Consider the following 20,348-nt stretch of genomic DNA (forward strand, 5'->3'; position numbering starts at 1 on the left):
CGCTGCGCCGGCACCGATGACGTCATCGGTGTGCGCAGCGTCCCGGTTGCCATGGTAACGGGCCCCAGCGCCGAAATTGACTTACGGCCGCCTCGCCCGTGGCAGCCGCAAGCAACGTTCTGGCAGAGGTGCCTTGCACAAGTTTGCGCCGGCGCATTAAAGGCCCCGCGGCGGCCGGCCGCTTTCCCGCCGCCCGCCTGGCCGCAGCTCACTCCCCGGACTTCCCCCCCCCACGGAACAGAAGCAAGCCCGGCACTTGTCCGAGGTGCCGGGCTCATTTTTAAAACGATTTTCGCGGGCCGCGGCCGGGTGCAGGCAGGTCCTCCTTAAGGGAAGGAGGAGGCCTGCACTTCCCGAACCTGCCGCACCGCAGCGGGCGCCGCAGCGCCGGAATAGCGCAGAAATTCAGCGCGTAGCGCCAGTTTTCAGGCGCAAACAGCTCTCAGCAGCGCCGGCAGCCGTTTGGGCGCAGAACTATTGAATTTTGGGCCCGACCAGCGCGACTTAGCTCCGGCACTAAAGCCCTGGCTGCGCCAAAACTCAATTTCTAGGCCTATGTGTTTTAAAAGCAACTTTTTTTTTTTAAAGACGCAGAAAGCGGGAAAAAGAAATGAAAAGTTTGGAATCAAGATGGTGGCGACTCACCTCGGTTCAGAACGATAAGGCCCGCCCACACACGCACCGATTGGTCGACCGTCAGGTCACCGAAGCGTAGGATTGGTCAATCGTCCCGTCACTCGACTCTAGGAGGGCCCGCCCGCACGTGCCAAGAACCCGTCCCCGCCACGCAGCGATTGGTCGACCGTCGGGTCGCTCGACCGTACGATTGGTCGACCTCGATGTCACTCGATGCTAATGAGCGGATAATGAGCAGAATGTTGAACGTTTTTTGGATACCGCGGGCGCAATTTTTGTCTCGCCGAAACATAAATAGGCTTATGACGGTTCTGGAATCGTAAGCTTTCTTTCGATGTAACACACATGTAGGTATGCTCTATAACTTTTGAGTTTATACAATACAGACGGAATGACAGACAGATGTATCCTTTTATCTATCTATATATATAAAGCGGCTCTTCTGTCTGTCTGTCTGTCCGCCTGGTCTCTATACGTTTGGAAGTTACAGAGCGTACCGACGCGCGCGTCGCCTCAAAAGAAAGCTTGCGATTCCGGACCGGTCATCGGCGTATTTACGTTTCAGCCGGACAAAAATCCCGCCCGCGTTATCCCAAAACGTTCAGCATTCCGCTCATTAGCATCTCATTAGCGACCGTGTGACGTCGAGGTCTTCCTACAGTTGAGTGTCGAGTGACTCGACGATTGACCAATCCTACGCTTCGGTGACCTGACCGGTCGACCAATCGGTGCGTGTGTGGGCGGGCCTTATCCTTCTGAACCGAGGTGAGTGGCCGCCATCTTGATTTTCCACGATTTTTCCCCCCACACTTTGTGTGTTAGGGAACGAAGGTAAATATTTCAATTATGTGTTAGGCAATTAATTAACAATTTATTTGAGTTTTATATTGTGTTTAGCAACCCCCCCCCCCTCACCCTCGCGCAGGGGGGACTCGGGGCCTGAAGCTGAAAAAATTTCTCTCTCTCTCTCTCCTTCTCCTCTTCCCTCTCTCTCCTTCTCCTCTTCCCTCTCTCTCCTTCTCCTCTTCCCTCTCTCTCTCTCTACTTCCCCCTCTCAGGTGTTGCGGACGGAGCGCGGGCGCGCCGCCCGAAGTTTCCCGCTCGCTAACGGCCTTGCCGGCTCCCGCGGGCCGCTCGCACCGACCGCGCATGCGCCGCCCGCACTCACCGCGCATGCGCTGCCCGCCCGCCCGCAGCGGCCGTCCATCAGCCGCGCGATACGCGGGGGACCTCAGCAACAGCACCGGACCTCAGGCGCTAGGCAGGGGGAGGGGCCGGAGAGAGGAACAGAGGGGAGTGGGGGAAGGGAGAGAGGGGAGGGATAGGACATGACAGAGAGGGGGGACACACGGGGCAGGGAGACCAAACACCCCAAAATTGCCCTCGCAATGCGGGGCTCCCCAGCTAGAAAGATAAGATAGATATATATAACAGAAACTAGCTGGGGGGGCCCGGCGGTGCCAGGGCAGTTTAGAGGGCTGCGCGGTTGATGGCCGGCCGCTCCCCCGCTCTGTGTCTCGGGCCGCGCGGTTGACAGCCAGCCGCTGCTGCTCCCCTGCTCTGTGTCTCGGGCCGAGCGGTTGTCAGGCTCGGCCCGAGTGATGCTGTGTTGGAGCTGGAGTTCCCGGGATACGGTGAGTGAGCGGGGGAGCGAGAATATACACAATATAGAGATAAGAGGGGGTGGGGGGAAGGGGAGAGAGGGCGAGGCAGGGGGGAGGAGAGACAGAGGGAAGGAGAGAGAGAGGGCGAGTCCCTGGCCCGCGGACGCAAATGGAGCCAAGCCCCGGGACCGCGCGTGAGCTGGCTTGAGGCTGTGAGAGGGGGCCGGGCCCGGTTGCCGGGGTAACACTTTCCCCCCCCCCCCTCCCGAGCACCGGCCCCCCGCCCTCCCGAGCACCGGAGGGCCGGGCCCGGTTGCCGGGGTAACCCATCCCGCCCTCCCGAGCCCCAGCACCACGCCCTCCCGAGCACCGGAGAGAGAGACTGGGGGGTGTTTCGCTTCGCGGCTCTGGGGGAAAAAAGGCGGGAACGGAGCGGGCTTCTAGTCGTTGGCACCAGTCACTCACCGCAGCTTCCAGTCATTGGCAGCAGTCACTTCGTTTATAGAAAACCCTCCGCCCTCCCGAGCCGCGGGACGGGGCCTGAGCGGGCTTTAGACCGCCGATTGCGGCTGGGCCTGTGGCCTAGTAGAGGGAGGGAAAGCCCGAGTCCCCAGGCAGCAAAAAGAGGGTGAAAGATAGGAAAATTAATCAGCTTACAAAGTCTTTAGAAATTAATTTACTTTTTTAAAAAACTATTTAATTGTGTACAGAAGGTGGGGGAAAAAAATCAACTTAGGAATCAAGATGGCGGCCACTCAGAACGATTAGGCCCGCCCACACACGCACCGATTGGTCAACCGTCAGGTCACTGAACTATAGGATTGGTCAATCATCACGTCACTCAACTCTAGGATGGCCTGCCCGCACACGCAATGAACCCGCCCCCATGACGCAGCGATTGGTCAACCGTCGTGTCGCTCAACTGTACGATTGGTCAACCTTCACGTCACTCAATGCTAATGAGCGGATAATGAGCGGAATTTTGAATGTTTTTTGGATACCGTCAGCACAATTTTTGTCTGACCAAAAAGTAAATACACTTATGACCATTCCGGAATCATAAGCTTTCTTTTGATATAACACATGTGTAGGTACGCTCTATAACTTTTGAGTGTATAAAGTACATACAGACAAACAGACAGACAGACGAGCTATTTTATATATATATATATGTCGAAATAAGCAAAATAAATGCAAGTCCTTCAGAAGCAGGTTCCAAAGCTTTATATACATTGTACAGATGGAGTGAACAAGTACAAAGGCCCAATTTAAGAATCTTGTATCCAATGGTTCACCTTCTGTGGCATTCTCAGCTTCCTGGTTCATATGGAGTCATTCATCGTAGCATCTCCCTGTCCTAACTTGGCTAAAACAAAGCCGTGAACCTACCAAACTGTTCCAATCTTATTTATAGAAAATGCTAACGAGATTAATCAGGTCCATTCTATCTTGACAGAAACAAAGCAGAAATAACGTAAAAGCTTTTTTTTGTATTCAAATTCCAGCTTTATTAAAAAGGCATACTGGACAAACTACGCACAAATCTGAGGAGCTATTGTATCAATCAACCTCACATAATTGGCATTAATGCAAATTTATTTCATGGTTGGTTCTTGTCACTGGCTGTGCTACAAAGGTTGTTCAATAATTTATCTTAAAGTACATTTATGAAAAAGTTTCTAGAGAGCAGCATGAATCATCATGTAGAAGATGTGTAAGTGTTCAATGATTATGGAATCATGAGAATATTGAACCTAAACTTCACCAGTTGCTTGTTTCTTATAAAATAAGGACATTTCATATAAGAACATAAGAATTTGGAGCAGGAGTAGGCCTTATGGCCCCTTGAGCTTGCTCCGCCATTCAGTAATCATGGCTGATCATCGACCACAACTCCACTTTCCTGCCCTATCCCCATATTCCTTGATTCCTCTAGAGTCCAAAAATCTATCTATCTCAGCCTTGAATATACTCAATGACTGAGCATCCACAGCACTTTGGGGCAGATAATTCCAAAGATTCACAACCCTCTGAGTGAAGAAATTCCTCCTCATTACAGTCTTAAAAGGCCAGCCCCTTATCCTGAGACTATGCCCTCTAGTTCTAGACTCTCCAGCCAGGGAAAACAATCTCTCAACATCTATTCTGTCAATCACCCTCAGAATCTTGTATGTTTCAAATATGATTAATACGTTCCTTTTGAAAGTAGTCCTAAAACTGCAGGGCCTTGATATCAGTGTACCATAGAAATCCCTTTGTAATATATTAACAGTTGTACTTCTGCAGAACATTTTAATGGATATTATTAAAGCACTTAAAGTGGGTTGTTATCAGCCGATATGTTACATTAACACTTTTACAAGTGGGTACGATCATACCTGATCTACAACAGACACCATGCAGAGCGCAACCACAACATTTTATTCCCACTCCAAGCCTAGGGGTGCTATCACACAGGGGTTCCAGAAAATGGATCTTCAATTGTGCAGTTTAACTCCTGCGGATGTTGGCTGCTTCCAACATCTTGGGTATGAATGTAAGGACTAACAGTTCTGTGAGTCAAAGAGCACATTTCAGGAGTTTTAGTGTCTGCCCCTGAAATACTTGGATGTTTCGTGAAATCATCGTAACACTCTGTACTAGGGAGCACCTAAAGGGATAAAGGCAACAAAGAACATTTCTAAGTAAATCTTTCTTTCATTTAAATTCAGTTTACAGGTAAAACATTTCAATATTAAGTAAGAATCACGTGAGCTGGCTCACACTCAGTGACATGCTCAGCTTCTACATCATAGGAAAACTGCAGACCAAAATCGAAAACTTTTGTTGGTATTATTGGATGGGCAATCATTGGAGGTAATTTCAAGTTCCAGTGGGGGCGTAAAATGGGTGGTATTGGATTGGTCGGACGTTATACAAATTCCCCCGCCCGTTGTGGTAGATTTAGCTTTCGGGCGGCCAACTGGCAGAGCACCCTGACTGTTCAGCCATTCCAGCAGTGAAGAGGCCAGAGCCATTTGGAGACCCGGGCCTCATTTAAGACATGGTACGGTAGCATAGTGGTTATATTACTGGACTAATAATCCAGAGGCGTGAGTTCAAACCCCACCACGGCAGCTGGGGAATTTAAATTGAGTCAATTAAATAAATCTGTAATAAAAAGCTAGCATCAATAATGGTGACCATGAAACTACCAGATTGTCATTATAAAACCGATCTGGTTCACTAATGTCCTTTAGGGAAGGAAATCTGCCGTCCTTACCTGGTCTGGCCTATATGGGACTTCAGACCCACAGCAATGAGGTTGACTCTTAACCGCTCTCTGAAATGGCCTAGCAAGTCACTCAGTTATACGGATGGGCAATAAATACTGGACTTGCCAGTGACGCCCACATCCCAGGAACAAATATTTTTTAAAAGTTTAACCGCGAGCTGCCCACTTCAAACGAGTGTCCCAATGCAGCTCAGGTGAGATTAAGGTGGTGCAATATCGGCCAGCCCAGAGGCCGCCCAGCCGGCAGCAAGGTAAATCCTGGGTGTGGGGCGGGGGGAGGGGGTGTGGAGGAGGCACGATCACGGGGCGGGGGGGGTGGAGGAGGCAGGATCACGATCGGGGGGGGGGTGTAGTGGAGGCACGATCACGGGGCTGGGGGGGGGTGGAGGAGGCACGATCACGGGGCTGGGGGGGGGGGGGGAGGAGGAGGAACGATCACGGGGCGGGGGGGAGGAGGAGGAACGATCACGGGGCTGGGGGGGGGGGGAGGAGGCACGATCACGGGGCTGGGGGGGGGGGGAGGAGGAGGAACGATCACGGGGCTGGGGGGGTGGAGGAGGAACGATCTGGGGGGGGGGAGGAGGAGGAACGATCACGGGGCTGGGGGGGGTGGAGGAGGAACGATCACGGGGCTGGGGAGGTGGAGGAGGCACGATCACGGGGCTGGGGGGGGGTGGAGGAGGAACGATCACGGGGCTGGGGAGGTGGAGGAGGAACGATCACGGGGCTGGAGGGGTGGTGGAGGAGGAGGAACGATCACGGGGCTGGGGGGGTGGAGGAGGAACGATCACGGGGCTGGGGGGGGTGTGGAGGAGGAACGATCACGGGGCTGGGGGAGGTGGAGGAGGAACGATCACGGGGCTGGGGGGGGGGTGGAGGAGGAACGATCACGGGGCTGGGGGAGGTGGAGGAGGAACGATCACGGGGCTGGGGGGGGTGGAGGAGGAACGATCACGGGGCTGGGGAGGTGGAGGAGGAACGGTCACGGGGCTGGGGAGGTGGAGGAGGAACGATCACGGGGCTGGAGGGGTGGTGGAGGAGGAGGAACGATCACGGGGCTGGGGGGGTGGAGGAGGAACGATCACGGGGCTGGGGTAGGTGGAGGAGGAACGATCACAGGGCTGGGGGGGTGGAGGAGGAACGATCACGGGGCGAGGGGGTGGAGGAGGCACGATCACGGGGCGGGGGGTGGAGGAGGCACGATCACGGGGCTGGGGGGGGTGGAGGAGGAGGCACGATCACGGGGCTGGGGGGGGTGGAGGAGGAACGATCACGGGGCAGCAGCGGCACAGATTCTTTTTGTGGGGTTTGGAGGAGCGCACCTGCTCAACCTGCCCCATAAAAATAATTTTAAACTTACCTTTGAGAGTTTCTTTGCATTTCTCAAAGTGTTTGAAAGAAACTGGGGACTGAATTCTCAAAGCTTCCATTTCAGGAAAGTGATGCATTTATATAAACATAATGGCCTAGAAATTGGGTTTTGGCGCAGCGACGGCTTTAGCGCCGGAAGTTAGTGCCGGTGCTAAGTCGCGCTGGGCGGGCCAAAAATTCACTAGTTCTGCGCCCAAACAGCTGCCGGCGCTGCTGAAAGCTGTTTGCGCCTGAAAACTGGCGCTACGCGCTGAATTGCGGTGCTATTCCGGCGCTGCGGCGCCCGCTGCGGTGCGGCAGGTTCGGGAAATGCAGGCCTCCTCCTTCCCTTAAGGAGGAGCTGCCTGCACCCGGCCGCGGCCCGCGAAAATCATTGTAAAAATGAGCCCGGCACCTCGGACAAGTGCCGGGCTTGCATCTGTCCCGGGGAGGGGGGGGGGGGGGGGGGGAGGAGGAGAAGTCCGGGGAGGGAGCTGCGGCCAGGCGGCCGGCGGGAAAGCGGCCGGCCGCCGCGGGGCCTTTAATGCGCCGGCGCAAAGTCCAGTAAGGCACCTCTGCCAGAACGTTGCTTGCGGCTGCCACGGGCGAGGCGGCCGCAAGTCAATTTCGGAGTTCGGGCGGGTTACCATGGCAACCGGGACGCTGCGCCATAACTCCGGCGCTAGGCCCTCTAGCGCCTCAACAGCGGCGCTAAGCCTACCGAATTTCTAGGCCAATATTCCTTTCCTGTTACAAACTCCCAACAGAAAAACCAAGACAGCACTTGGCAATATTAACAGCTGTGATCATGTGACAGGAAATAGAACCGGCCGTTACTGATCATCTTTGTTGCTGGTTAAAGAAAAAAATAGATAGTTTACAGGGAATGGATTCTTTTTTAGTCCATCATCACTTTTGATGGTATATATTCAATTTTAAAAGTCCTGATCTATTTTTGAGTCTTAATGATTTTTAAAAAAAATGTCAATACTGCATAATCAATGAACTTTGAGCATTTTATGAGGCTAATTCTCTAATTTCTCTGTAAGGTGGTTTGTGTTCTGAGATACCTTGCAATGAGAGTTTACTTCTGCCACCATGCTTTTTTCAGTTGAGGAAATCCTGGAAAATAAAACGGTTCAACAATTAGCACTTTCTAGGCAACAAGCATGTCATGTTTTCCAAACTTAGATCTGTACAACACTTTAAAAAGTAAAGTCAGGGAAAATATTTTTGTTTAGTTTCTCTCAATTATTCACAATCTACTGTGTGCCTTTGCTACAACCTTTTTCTATACACTGGAATTATAGCTGGAAAACATATAGGCCTAGAAATTGGATAGCACTAAAAAACGGGTGCGGGCACCATGATGAGAGATATGTTCACGTTCGTTCAAAAAGCCGAGGCAGCACATCAGCTTCATGCTGCCTGATAATTATTATGATTGTAGCGCACAGCCTAGCGTTGAACACGCTCCTGACAGGCTTTGCACTCAGGAGGGGGCCGAAGTTCGCGTTGCTCGAGCAAGTCTACCTGCTCCTCTTAAAGGCACTCTACATCTCCTAAAGGCGAGTTGCATTCTGCTGATCAAAAAATGGTAAAGTGCTTCAGCACTAACACAAATGGTTCAACAGGCCAGGGAAAGGGCACCCAAGGTCTTGGACGCAGCACTTGAGCTTTGTGCAGGGGATCAACACTGGAAGAGAGGTCCTCCATCCACAGGGGGCCAGGAGGCCCTTCAGAAATAGGGATGTGGGACCAGATCGCCGAGGCAATCACTGCCACCAGTGTCACACCCAGGACCTGGCACCAGTGCCCAATGAAGCTTCATGACCTCAGACCACTGGTCAAGGTCAGTGAATGCATCCTTCAAAAGCTGTCTCCTACAAACTGCACCACTAGCCTCACACACTGCTCAATCCATGAGCACCCGCCACCCCCCTCATCACTCACCTACCAACAAACTCAACCAAACGTGAGGTACACCTCCCATTCCTAGCTTCAGCTCACCCCCTTGGAGGAGATGGTGCTGGCCATTCTTGGCAGCGGCATGCCTGAGCCCTTGGCCAGCAGCGGGGCTGAAAGAATACAAAATGCCAGTATCTTCCTTCTCACGTTCCACTTCCCCCTCATCCCACAATCTCTTCTGATTTACAAGCCGCACATGGTGTAAACATGCACCCCTTGCTTTCCCTACCCTTTTGCCTTCCTCATTTCAGACACCCAAGAACTCCAGCCTGCCCAGCCAGTGGTTGACCAAGAAGAGGGAGAGGAGAGTGAAGAAGAAGAAACACCATCACTCGATTTCACACTCCCAGCCACCAGCTCCTCGAGGTCATCCTGCAAGGCCATCTGCAGTCTCCCCCATTGAAAGACAGCAGCCTTTCACCAGCCATGCTGCAGCCATTGGGGTAGTACTGTGTAAGAGCAATAGGATAGGCAAAGGCACACACAAGATTCTCACTAAGTGAATGCACAAGGGCTATTAGTTGATTTTTTGATGTAATATTGGATGCATATATGGATATAGTTGGATTGGAAAGTTTGCTTTGTGGTGGCTTTTATTTCAGCATTGTAGCCAAGACGACGCTGTGATGGTTAGTAACAGAGGAAAGGTAAGGTGTGGGACAAATGTTGAAAGGGGAATTGGGGTTGTGTCCGCTGGTACCGAAGGCAGATGATTTGATCCCGGATATCCCGGCCAGAAAGGGGCTGGCTAGGTTGCCTCCTTCCTTCCGCTTCCTCCTGCGAGCAGCTTGTCCCCTTTGCTACCTCTGCTCCATCTCCATGTCATGCTGCAGCCCAAGGGGGACTGCAACTCAAGCCCCCAGGACTGAGAGCAAGTGGTGTTCTCAGAGGCCTTCCTTTAAGAGCCAAAGCCTTGCAAATGTCCTGCAGCACTCCCTGCACACTTTAACAACTTTTTAAATGTATTACACAAAGCCACTATTCAAATAAAATGTAAAGAAACCAGTACAAAAACAAAAATATGAACTTACCTGAAAGTTGTGTGTGTCCCTTTAAGGAGCACCAACAGTGGGTCCATTGTACTGCTGCATGCACGTTCTGCCATGCATGCTTTGGTGTGGGTGTTAATAAGACCAGATCGTGCGTCAATTCAGCGTTGCACGTCGAATGACGTCATGATCTGGATCATTTAAATATGTGACATGAGCACAGGTGGAAGCACTGCCAACTTGCCCAAAATGGCGGCTGCCACATTCCGCGCCAGAAGCGGGCAGAATCGAGGTGGTCACCATTTTTTCTTCCAAACCAGCCTTAATGACCGACGCAAATGGTTCCAATTTCCTGGCCATAGTGCTTAAAAGTACAAGTCAAGCCATCTAAGATTCATTTAACGAGCTCTATCATGCATCACAGTTTATAGACACTTCTTGAAATGCTAGCATATCAAACATTAATTCCATTTGCTGCATGTTTTGATTTATGAACTTACTAAGTTCAATTGTGCTCTAAGCACTTCGAGATTGAGGCAGCAATACAATTGAAAGGGGCATAATTATATAAAATGGAGCTGGTGTCAAATTATTATACATCCACAGTAGTAATAACAGAGTTGTGAATAAGCCATGTGAATGGCATGTTGATTGTGAAAGCCATGCAGTGTAGTGTTCATTATGTGGTAGAGAACTCGTGGAAGGAAAGTTTTGATGTTACAACATACATACTAATATAAACTTTAGTTCATAAGTACAGTGCATGGTAGAATTTTTTTAATTAATCATTTGCTGAGATAAAACAATTACTAAGTTGAATTCTACAAATCACTATACCTGTCGTGTTGTTTGTATCTGTACATAATCAGGTAGGCTGTTTTGGAACTGCAAAATATTAAACAATTTACTTTATAAAAAAGATAGAACGGAAACGTGACTCCTGTCTTGTACCAATATGTATGACTTTACATTATCCACATTAAATTCTGCAATTTCCCAATCCTTGACCCATCTGCCTAATTTGTCCAAGTCAATTTAAATATATTTAAATCTCTCCTCCACTAAACACCTGATCACATCATGAGCAATATCTGCCCAATATATCTAATGCGCAAGACTATAGATTTTGCAGTCAGAGTTGAAGTGACAGTGCTCGCCGCTGACCTTGAAGAAAGCTGCCCACAAAGATCTAGCAATCTCTGTAGTATGGATTTCACCTTTCCCGACATTGGTTTGATTCTGGCACCAACTCTAGGGGATCTCCAGCATCCAGCAACAGTGATGTCATCAAGCAGGCTAAGCAGCCAACCATATTGAAGAATTCTCTCAGACAGCAAAACAGGAAGTAAAATGCACTGATTATCCTTCACTTTTTATAAATTTTACAGAGAGCAAAATAAAGATTGGGACATACACATGGGATTAAGGTAGAAGCTGAAATACCATAAACAAACTTTAAAAAAATAATTGTTATTGTATTAAAAACCTACGGAATTGTTATCATAATGGAAAAATGTGACATTCCACAAGTATAAAATTCATTTTTCAGGACAAGAGAGGTTGTTCAGCAGTAGTTCAGCACCATTCATAACTCCTCAGATAATGAAGCTGTCCATGCCCGCATGCAACAAGACCTGGCCGATGTTCAGGCTTGGGCTGGTAAGTGGCAGGTAACATTCGTGCCACAGAAGTGCCAGGCAATGACTATCTCCAACAAACGAGAGTCTAACCACCTCCCCTTGACATTCAACAGCATTACCATTGCCGAATCCCCCACCATCAACATCCTGGGCGTCACCATTGACCTGAAACTTAACTGGACCAGCCACATAAATACTGTGGCAATAAGAGCAGGTCAGAGGCTAGGTATTCTGCAGCGAGTGTCTCACCTCCTGACTCCCCAAACCTTTCCACCATCTACAAGGCACAAGTAAGGAGTGTGATGGAATATTCTCCACTTGCCTGGATGAGTGCAGCTCCAACAACACTCAAGAATCTCGACACCATCCAGGACAAAGCAGCCTGCTTGATTGGCACCCCACCCACCAACCTAAACATTCACTCCCTCCACCACTGGCGTACCGTGGCTGCAGTGTGTACCATCTACAAGATGCACTGCAGCAAATCGCCAAGGTTTCTTCGGCAGCACCTCCCAAACCCGCGACCTCTTCCACCTAGAAGGACAAAGGCAGCAGGTGCATGGGAACACCATCACCTTCAAGTTCCCCTCCAAGTTACACACCATCCTGACTTAGAAGTATATCGCCAATCCTTCATTGTCACTGGGTCAAAATCCTAAAACTCTCTCCCTAACAGCACTGTGGGAGTACCTTCACCACACGGACTGCAGTGGTTCAAGAAGGCGGCTCACCACCACCTTCTCAAGGGCAATTAGGGATGGGCAATAAATGCTAGCCTTGCCCACGTCTCAAACAAATTTTAAAAAAGTTATTACTTAGTACGCCGTTAAAATCCCAGTTACACCTCATTCAAAATGCTTAACTTTTTGGTGAGTTTTTTAACAGTGATATTATAAATAGGGGAAGTTCTCATCCATTCAGTGACTTCTAAAGATTTCCATCTGCGGGGACTTCCACAGCGTGTCCTGTGGAGTAGCAGTGAATCCGCGACAGCACCTTCTGGATTTCCGCATTTAATGGCACATGTGCGGACGCCCGAAGTTGCTGTCAGTTTCACAGAGTAATGACGGCGAACGCTGACAGTTTCACCGTCATAAGAAGTACAAAATCCAGGCCTATAAGTTATATTAGTAATTTATTTCAAGTATCTCTCAAAAGTCACTTGTAACAATACTTATGTTAATTCAAAATTATGCTCACAGTACGGATCAGTATTAAATGAATTTGATCCTTACCTCACACAGTCTTGCGGCTCCTTCTTAAAGGAACAACATGATAAATGGACATTCATAGAAGCCATGCAAAGAAGGGACAAAAACAAAAATGGAATTAACTCTCATGAAGTAATATTACAGGAGTTCAAGAATTGGATGTATCAACACAATTACTGTAATACTTATTATTGAAAAATAACCAATAGTAGATTTAGGGGGATATAGGGGATCTCCTTTGTTGACCCAACTCTGCTGAGAACCCCAACCCAACATCATTACTTCTGGCAGCTCACATGCTCAACCCAAAGTACTTAACGTTAGTCACTCTGGATAGGGAGGTGATGAACATATCAAACCGATAAAGTTAAAATGTTATTGATCATCCGTGCATTTTAAAAGAATCCAGAGACGAGATAGCAGAGGCACTAATACACATATTTAATAATTTGTTAGAAAAAGGTGTAGTGCCAGAGGACTGGTGGAGAGCTAACATAATAATACCTATATTTAATAAGGGAGATAGAACTTGTCCAGGGAACTGTAGGCCAGTCAGCTTAACATTGGTGGTAGGAAAAAAATGGAATCCCTAAAAAAGGAAAAAATAGAAGAACATCTAGAAACCAAAAATAAAGTAATGAATAGTCAGCATGGATTTCAAAAGGGGAAGTCCTGCTTGGCCAACCTCACTGAATTCTTTGAAGAGTGAACAGAGTGATTAGACAAGGGTAATGCAGTAGATGTAATTTAAAAGGCCTTCAATAAGGTACCACATAATAGATTAATGAATAAGGTCACAGCACGGGATTGGGGGTAATATTCTGGCATGGATAGAGGATTGGCTATCTAACAGAAGGCAGAGAGTTGGGATAAATGGTTCATTCTCAGACTGGCAATCAGTAACTAGTGGTGTTCCGCAGGGGTCAGTGCTGGGTCCCCAACTCTTTACAATCTATATTAACGATTTGGAGGAGGGGACCGAGTGTAACATATCAAAGTTTGCAGATGATACTAAGATGGGAGGGAAAGTAGTGAGTGAGGAGGACATAAAAAACCTTCAAGGAGACATAGACAGGCTAAGTAAGTGGGCAGAGATTTGGCAGATGGAATACAATACTGGAAAGTGTGAGGTTATGCACTTTGGCAGGAAAAATCGTAGAGCAAGTTATTATCTTAATGGCAAGAAACTGGAAAGTACTGAAGTACAAAGGGATCTGGGGGTCCTGGTGCACGAAACTCAAACGGTTAGTATGCAGGTGCAGCAAGTGATTAAGAAGGCCAATGGAATGTTGGCTTTCATTGCTAGGGGGATAGAATATAAAAATAGGGAGGTATTGCTTCAGTTGTACAAGGTATTGGTGAGACCGCACCTGGAATACTGCATACAGTTTTGGTGTCCATACTTAAGAAAAGACATACTTGCTCTCGAGTCAGTACAAAGAAGGTTCACTCGGTTAATCCCGGGGATGAGGGGATGGACATAGGAGGAGAGGTTGAGTAGATTGGGACTCTACTCATTGGAGTTCAGAAGAATGAGAGGCGATCTTATTGAAACATATAAGATTGTGAAGGGGTTGGATCGGGTGGATGCGGGGAGGATGTTCCCGATGATGGGTGAAACTAGAACTAGGGGGCATAGTCTTAGAATAAGGGGCTGCTCTTTCAAAACTGAGATGAGGAGGAACTACTTCACTCAGAGGGTGGTAGGTCCATGGAATATGCTGCCTCAGAAAGCTGTAGAAGCTACATCATTACATAAATTTAAAACAGAAATAGACAGTTTCCTAGAAGTAAAGGGAATTAAGGGTTACGGGGAGCAGGCAGGAATTTGGACATGAGTCTAGGTTCGGATCGGACATGGCCCTGTGGGTAGCGGAGCGGGCCCAGGGGCCGTGTAGCCTGATCCTGCTCCTATTTCGTGTGTCTAATTCTGTTAGATTCAGGAGATGGTTCTGTGATAGTAGATTGGCGGTTAGGATCAGATCAGCCATGATCTTATTAAATGGCGGAGCAGGCTCGAGGGGCCGATTGGCCTACTCCTGCTCCTATTTCTTATGTTCTTATGAAGTCAGGGGACAAGTAGCAGAATAGATAGCTAGCTGGCTTCAAGACAGAAAGCAGAGAGTAGGGGTAAAGGGTAGCTATTCAGAAGGTGGAAAGTGGGGTCCCACAAGGATCACTGCTGGACCACTGTTGTTCACAATTTATATTAACGATTTAGACTTTGGAATCAAAAACACAATTTCTAAATTTGCAGATAACACCAATTTGAGGGGGATAGTCAATACCGAGGAGAACTGCAACAAGTTAAGAGAAGGCATTAATAAATTTGCAGAATGGACATATAATTGGCAAATGAATTTCAACATAGATAAATATGAGGTATTACATTTTGGTAAGAAAAATAAGGAGGTCACATATTACTTGGAAAATAAGAATCTAAATGGGGTAGAAGAGCAAAGGGATCTTGGAGTACAAATACACAAATCACTAAAAGTAGTGATGCAGGTTAATAAGGCCATAAAAAAGCCAACCAAGCACTAGGGTTTCTTTCTAGAGGGATAGAATTGAAAAGTGTTTGTTTTGCTTTCTTTATTTATGCTAAATTTGTATCAAACCTTGTTAGACCTCACTTGGAGTACTGTGTACAATTCTGGTCGCCATATTATAAAAAGGATATAGAGGCACTGGAGAGGGTGCAAAAAAAGATTTACAAGGATGATACCAGAAATGCAAGCTTATACCTATCAGGAAAGGATGAACAGGCTGGGTCTCTTTTCTCTTGAAAAGAGAAGGCTGAGGGGTGACCTAATAGAGGTCTTTAAAATTATGAAAAGTTTTGATAGAGTAGATAGAGAGTGTTTTCACTTGTGGGGAAGAGCATAACTTGAAGATATCAATATAAGATAGTCACCAAGAAATCAAATAGGGAATTCAGAAGAAACTTCTTTACCCAGAGAGTGGCGAGAATGTGGAACTCGCTACCACAGGGAGTGGTTGAAGTGAATAGTATAATGTGGAACCCCCCGCACCCCAGGGGATCAGACCCCCCCCCAACCCTCCAGGGATCAGAACCCCCCTCTGGGGGATCAGACCCCCCACTCCGGGGGATCGGACCCCCCACTCCCACCAACCTGGGCCCAGCACTTCCCGGTTGCTGTGGCCTCCTGCTTCGAGTTCCCCACACGAATGGAAGCCTGCCTGAAACCCGCCCCTGACGTCGCATGCACGCTGTGGAGTTAAAGCTCAAGTTAAACCCCACCATCTTCCCTAACTGAGAAGGCAGAATTCTCCTTGTAAATACGCCACAAAAGCATTCGGTGATGTGCTGTCTGATTCCCCTCCTCCCTTTCCTGCAAGTGAAAAACTTCCTACCCATAAGTATCTTGGAGACATTTTTCTTCCACTGAATGCAATTACCTTCTTAACAGTACTGTCGTTAAAGCAGTACCAATTATCGCCTGATTTGATTTCAGCATAATAGTGGCCACTCCCATATTCTCCACTGTGGTGCCATATTGCAAACAGCTCATACATTTTCTCCTAAAAATAAGAGAGAAATGAAACAGAAAGATCTAATGTCTTTCCTCTTGTAACATGAATTTTCTTATATACAAATTCAACGTTTTGCATTGACTAATCATGTACCTGTATTTGCACCCTCTATAGTACTGTGACAAAACTGAGGTATTTTTAGTGTTGTTGAGAGGACAAGACATTGGCAGCACATTCCAATCATGCAAATGACCCCAACCTCACAATGCAGGGGCTGCCAACATCTGTAAGGTGGAGCATCCCAGAGTTGTAAGAGAAGGGAGAGTCACTTTAGAAGGATACTCCAGCGTTCTGATGAAGGGTACACAATCAAAATGTATCTCTTCTCTCTCCACAGATGCTGACTGACCAGCTGTGTTTTTCCTGTATTTTCTGTTTTGATTTCAGTATTTGTCATTTTTCCTTTATATTTTATCCAAGTATAAGGCTATATAATTGTCTTATCCTCAAAGTTATTTTCTTAAAATTAAAAGAATAAACTTTTTATGCTTTTAAAATCAGCAAAACTCTCCTGTGTTCAGACTCTCAGTCAGAGGTGCTATCTTTCAGAAAGAAAGAGAAAAAGACCAACTGACCTCAGGACATCCAAAGCGCTTTACAAGTACTTTTGAAGTGTAATGACTGCTGTCTAATTTTGTTTGATAACACTCCTGTGAAGAGTCTTACGCATTTTACTATGTTAAAGGCACTATATAAATGCAAGTTGTTATTGTAACGTTGGAGAACGTGGCAGCCAATTAGCGCACAGCAAGTTCGAACCAACGGCAATTAAATAAATGACCAGATTATCTGTTGCAGGTGTTGGTTGAGGGATAAATGTTGGCCAGGACACTGAAAGAACTCCCCTGCTATTCTTCGATCTTTTACGTCTACCTGAGAGGGCAGACAGGGCCTCAGATTAATGTCTCATCCGAAAGATGGTAAATCAGACAGTGCAGCACTCCTTCAGAGGATTAGGTGCTAAAATCTCTGGAGTGTGACTTGAACCCACAACATTCTGACGCAGAGGCGAACGTGCAGGAAGGTGGAGTTGAGGTAGAAGATCAGCCATGATCTTATTGAATGGCAGCGCAGGCTCGATCACCAAATGGCCTACTCCTTCTCTTATTTCTTATGTTCTTGTGTGACGAACGGAGCCACGGCCGATACCTAACTGAGCCAAGGCGGACACCAAAACATGCTGCAAAGGTAGTGGCAAGGGGCAGTCCATCATTATGGTAAAGTTATGCAGCATGCAGCAGAACTGTAAATCTGGATACACAGTCAGGGCTGTACTGGAGAGCCCTGGAATATTACCATGCATTGAAATAAACAGGCCACTCACAACATCTTAGTGTCATTACTGCAGTTGCATGGGCAACCTGGTCTGGTCTCCTGTCAGCTACTTGACAGGTATCTGAGGGAGAGCTGACTGAAAGGTTCCCATGAGCTCTCTTCAAGAGTAAGGACAGCATCATGAGGGTGAACTCCTACATCAGCACTTGCGCTGGGTGCTGGATCTGCCTGTCTACTGATCAGTGCGATGACAGACCTTGAAAGATGGCACACTGAGGTTCTTGGAAACAGGTTGGCATTGTTCTCTTGAGGCCTGAAGGGCAGTGGTCAATGCCTCCATGTGCCAGTCACTAACCACTCTGGAGGCCTCTCATTGGGGGTGCATGGCTGCAGAAGTTCTTGGAACTGCCGCTCCTTCCAAGTAGTGTTGCAGCATTTCAAATCCATCGCAGATACTGGCAGAATGGATGGTACCGGCCTCCACCATAAGACCTGCCACCTGTTTCAGGTCTTCTGATCCAGCACCCAGCGCAAGTGCTGAGGTAGGAGTTTGCCCACATAGGTATGCTGTTCATCGAGTATCCATCTTTTTAAAGGAGGACACCTGGGATCTGAGGCTTTAAGTACGGCTTGACTTCTATGACACCTCCCCTGTCCACTGGAACCTGGGACTCCTCCCTGCACCCTCTTGTTCTGCGTCTCACACAATGACAAAACAGCATCCTAACCATATGGATTCGACACCCACCCCCATGTCACCCCACCCCACCAGCCTGTGTGGATTTCTTTGGGCTGGTGAGTGAGGAAGGTTGAATTACACCATGAACAATTAGAGGTTGTTAAGGCAGAGGTAGAAGGGCACTGGCATACATATCGTGCACATTCTATTCCTCAATGCATCCCGAGAGAGGATCAATTAATTTTAAAAAGATGCTGATTCGCTCCCTCAGAAGCATTTCTAAGAAATAACTGATATTGTATGGTCAGTCCCAGGTCTTTTTCTGCTCCTGTCAGATAGCCAGTGTGCTACTCCAATTACCACTGGCACAGGGGGCAGCCTTCACCATGGGATTCCCGACGGCCTTTCCCAAATGTGTCCTTATGATTGAGACAGAACATGAGTAGGATGAAGAGGAAATGAGAGAGGCACACAGGATCAGACTGCAGCAAAGGAGAAGACCACATAGGAGGCTCTCATCCACTGGAGTTACAGTCCATGGTGCTGCTTCAAGGTTGCATCAAATGATGCCTTTCTTAAGGAGGCTACAGTTCAATAAAGAAGCTACACAGAAACTCTATACCCTATTGTAACTAGACTTTCAACCATCCTCTCAAACAAAAATCAAAAACGATGAACAGGCATACGTCTGAACACTAGACTCCATTTCAAAGTTTTTTTTACTCTCTACGTTAATATTTACAATAGGTTAATCCTTTTTAAATGTTGACATGGATGCCTCCTTTTCTGACCCTGGTGCCTCTCTGTACTATTCTTAAATCTATCCTGGCATTGCAGCTAGGTGCAACCGGAGGGTGGGAGATGCCATGATGGTATCCTTACTCTTGAAGAGAGCTCATGGGAATCTTTCAGTTAGCTCACCCCTCAGAACCTGCTCATGTAGCTGGCAGGAGACAGGACCAGGTTGCCCGTTCAACTGCACTAATGATGCAGCCTGTGGCGCTTTGCTGCACTATGGTATCATAAGTCTTTTAGGACACAAATGGAACATTATTTCAGGGCTTGTGAGTTCTAAGATTGTTCCACAGGCTGACTGCTTTCAATTTCTTCTTCTTTGTTTACCTTTTCCTCTGTGGAATCTTGTTGTGCCTGATCTAAAGGGGAAAATAAAAGAAACATATTGGAAGTGTAGGCCTTTTACTGGAAGTCTCACAGCTGCATTTTCATGATGCCAGTCAGTTTTCTTACAATAGGTGTTCTGGTCCACAAGCCAGGCTAATAGAATGCTCCTAATGTGTCCAACAAACCTTGAGCTACCACAGACCTTTATCAGCTCCAATAGTTCTGTCTGCCTTCCCAGAATCTTCCTTTTGTTGCATGGGAGATTGTCCTCTGCCTGTAGCCTGCGGCTGCTGATTATTGTGGGCATTATTCTCCTGTGATGGAGGACGAAAGAGAGCAGGATATTAGTTGTTTGACAATAGGGTAGAGTATCTGTTGCAGAGATCTCCTGCCCTGACCCCAAAAGGCGGGCCTCTTTTTTCCAGCAAAATATCTGCCCATTTGTACCTAAATTTCCCATTTCAGGTCCTACAACTGGCATAAGCAACCAAAAGTCACCTGAGCCAATATGGCGTTTGGCGCACTTCCGGTCTACATCAGGCGTGACAGATTGTGTCACAAAATTTGGAAGCCAAATGCCCATTTTACAGGCTGAAATTAATGGCCATAATTTGAATTTCACCCTCAATTTTTCAATCAGTGGTCATTGGTGACTCCTTTTCCAACTCAACAAGGAGTTGAGGTAGAAGGTCAGCCATGATCCTATTGCATGGCGGAGCAGGTTCGAAGGGCCAAATGGTCTAATCCTGCTCCTATTTCTTATGCTGTTATGCTATGAACTGAGCCAAGGCTGACACCAAATCTAACACTCAGATTTCAAAGTGCCTGGGATGCCTAGCATTGAGGCTGCAATATCTAGCCAATTCTCAGACCATCCTGCTGCTTAATAATTTAGATGGAGCAATAATGTTAAAAATTGATTTTCCAGGTTCAATCCACAGTTTGTTAGTTAATCTCAGTCAAAACAGTGGAAAAAGGATTGGGGGTAGGACTCAGATAGACTAGAGTTCTTCATGTTCCAACACGCACCATGAATTCCAGTGGA

At 47.6% G+C, this 20,348-nt stretch overlaps 1 pseudogene across 1 annotated transcript in view; it reads right to left on the minus strand.

Annotated features, from left to right (window-relative positions):
- Positions 1-3,454: 3,454 nt before the first annotated feature.
- The window catches only part of LOC147115899 (ubiquitin carboxyl-terminal hydrolase 47-like), a 51,941-nt pseudogene continuing 35,047 nt past the window's right edge, over positions 3,455-20,348 (minus strand). Inside the window, exons 10-17 of the transcript XR_015078702.1 lie at positions 19,489-19,617; positions 19,304-19,335; positions 16,093-16,215; positions 12,697-12,719; positions 10,986-11,144; positions 10,659-10,706; positions 7,935-7,986; positions 3,455-4,890 (exon numbers count right to left, since the gene is read on the minus strand). The product of XR_015078702.1 is annotated as a ubiquitin carboxyl-terminal hydrolase 47-like (transcript). The remainder of the gene's footprint in view (positions 4,891-7,934; positions 7,987-10,658; positions 10,707-10,985; positions 11,145-12,696; positions 12,720-16,092; positions 16,216-19,303; positions 19,336-19,488; positions 19,618-20,348) is intronic.

The sequence above is a fragment of the Somniosus microcephalus genome, chromosome 6 (genome assembly GCF_052327205.1).
Source record: "Somniosus microcephalus isolate GS21.2 chromosome 6, FLI_Smic_1.0, whole genome shotgun sequence".
NCBI lineage: Eukaryota > Metazoa > Chordata > Chondrichthyes > Squaliformes > Somniosidae > Somniosus > Somniosus microcephalus.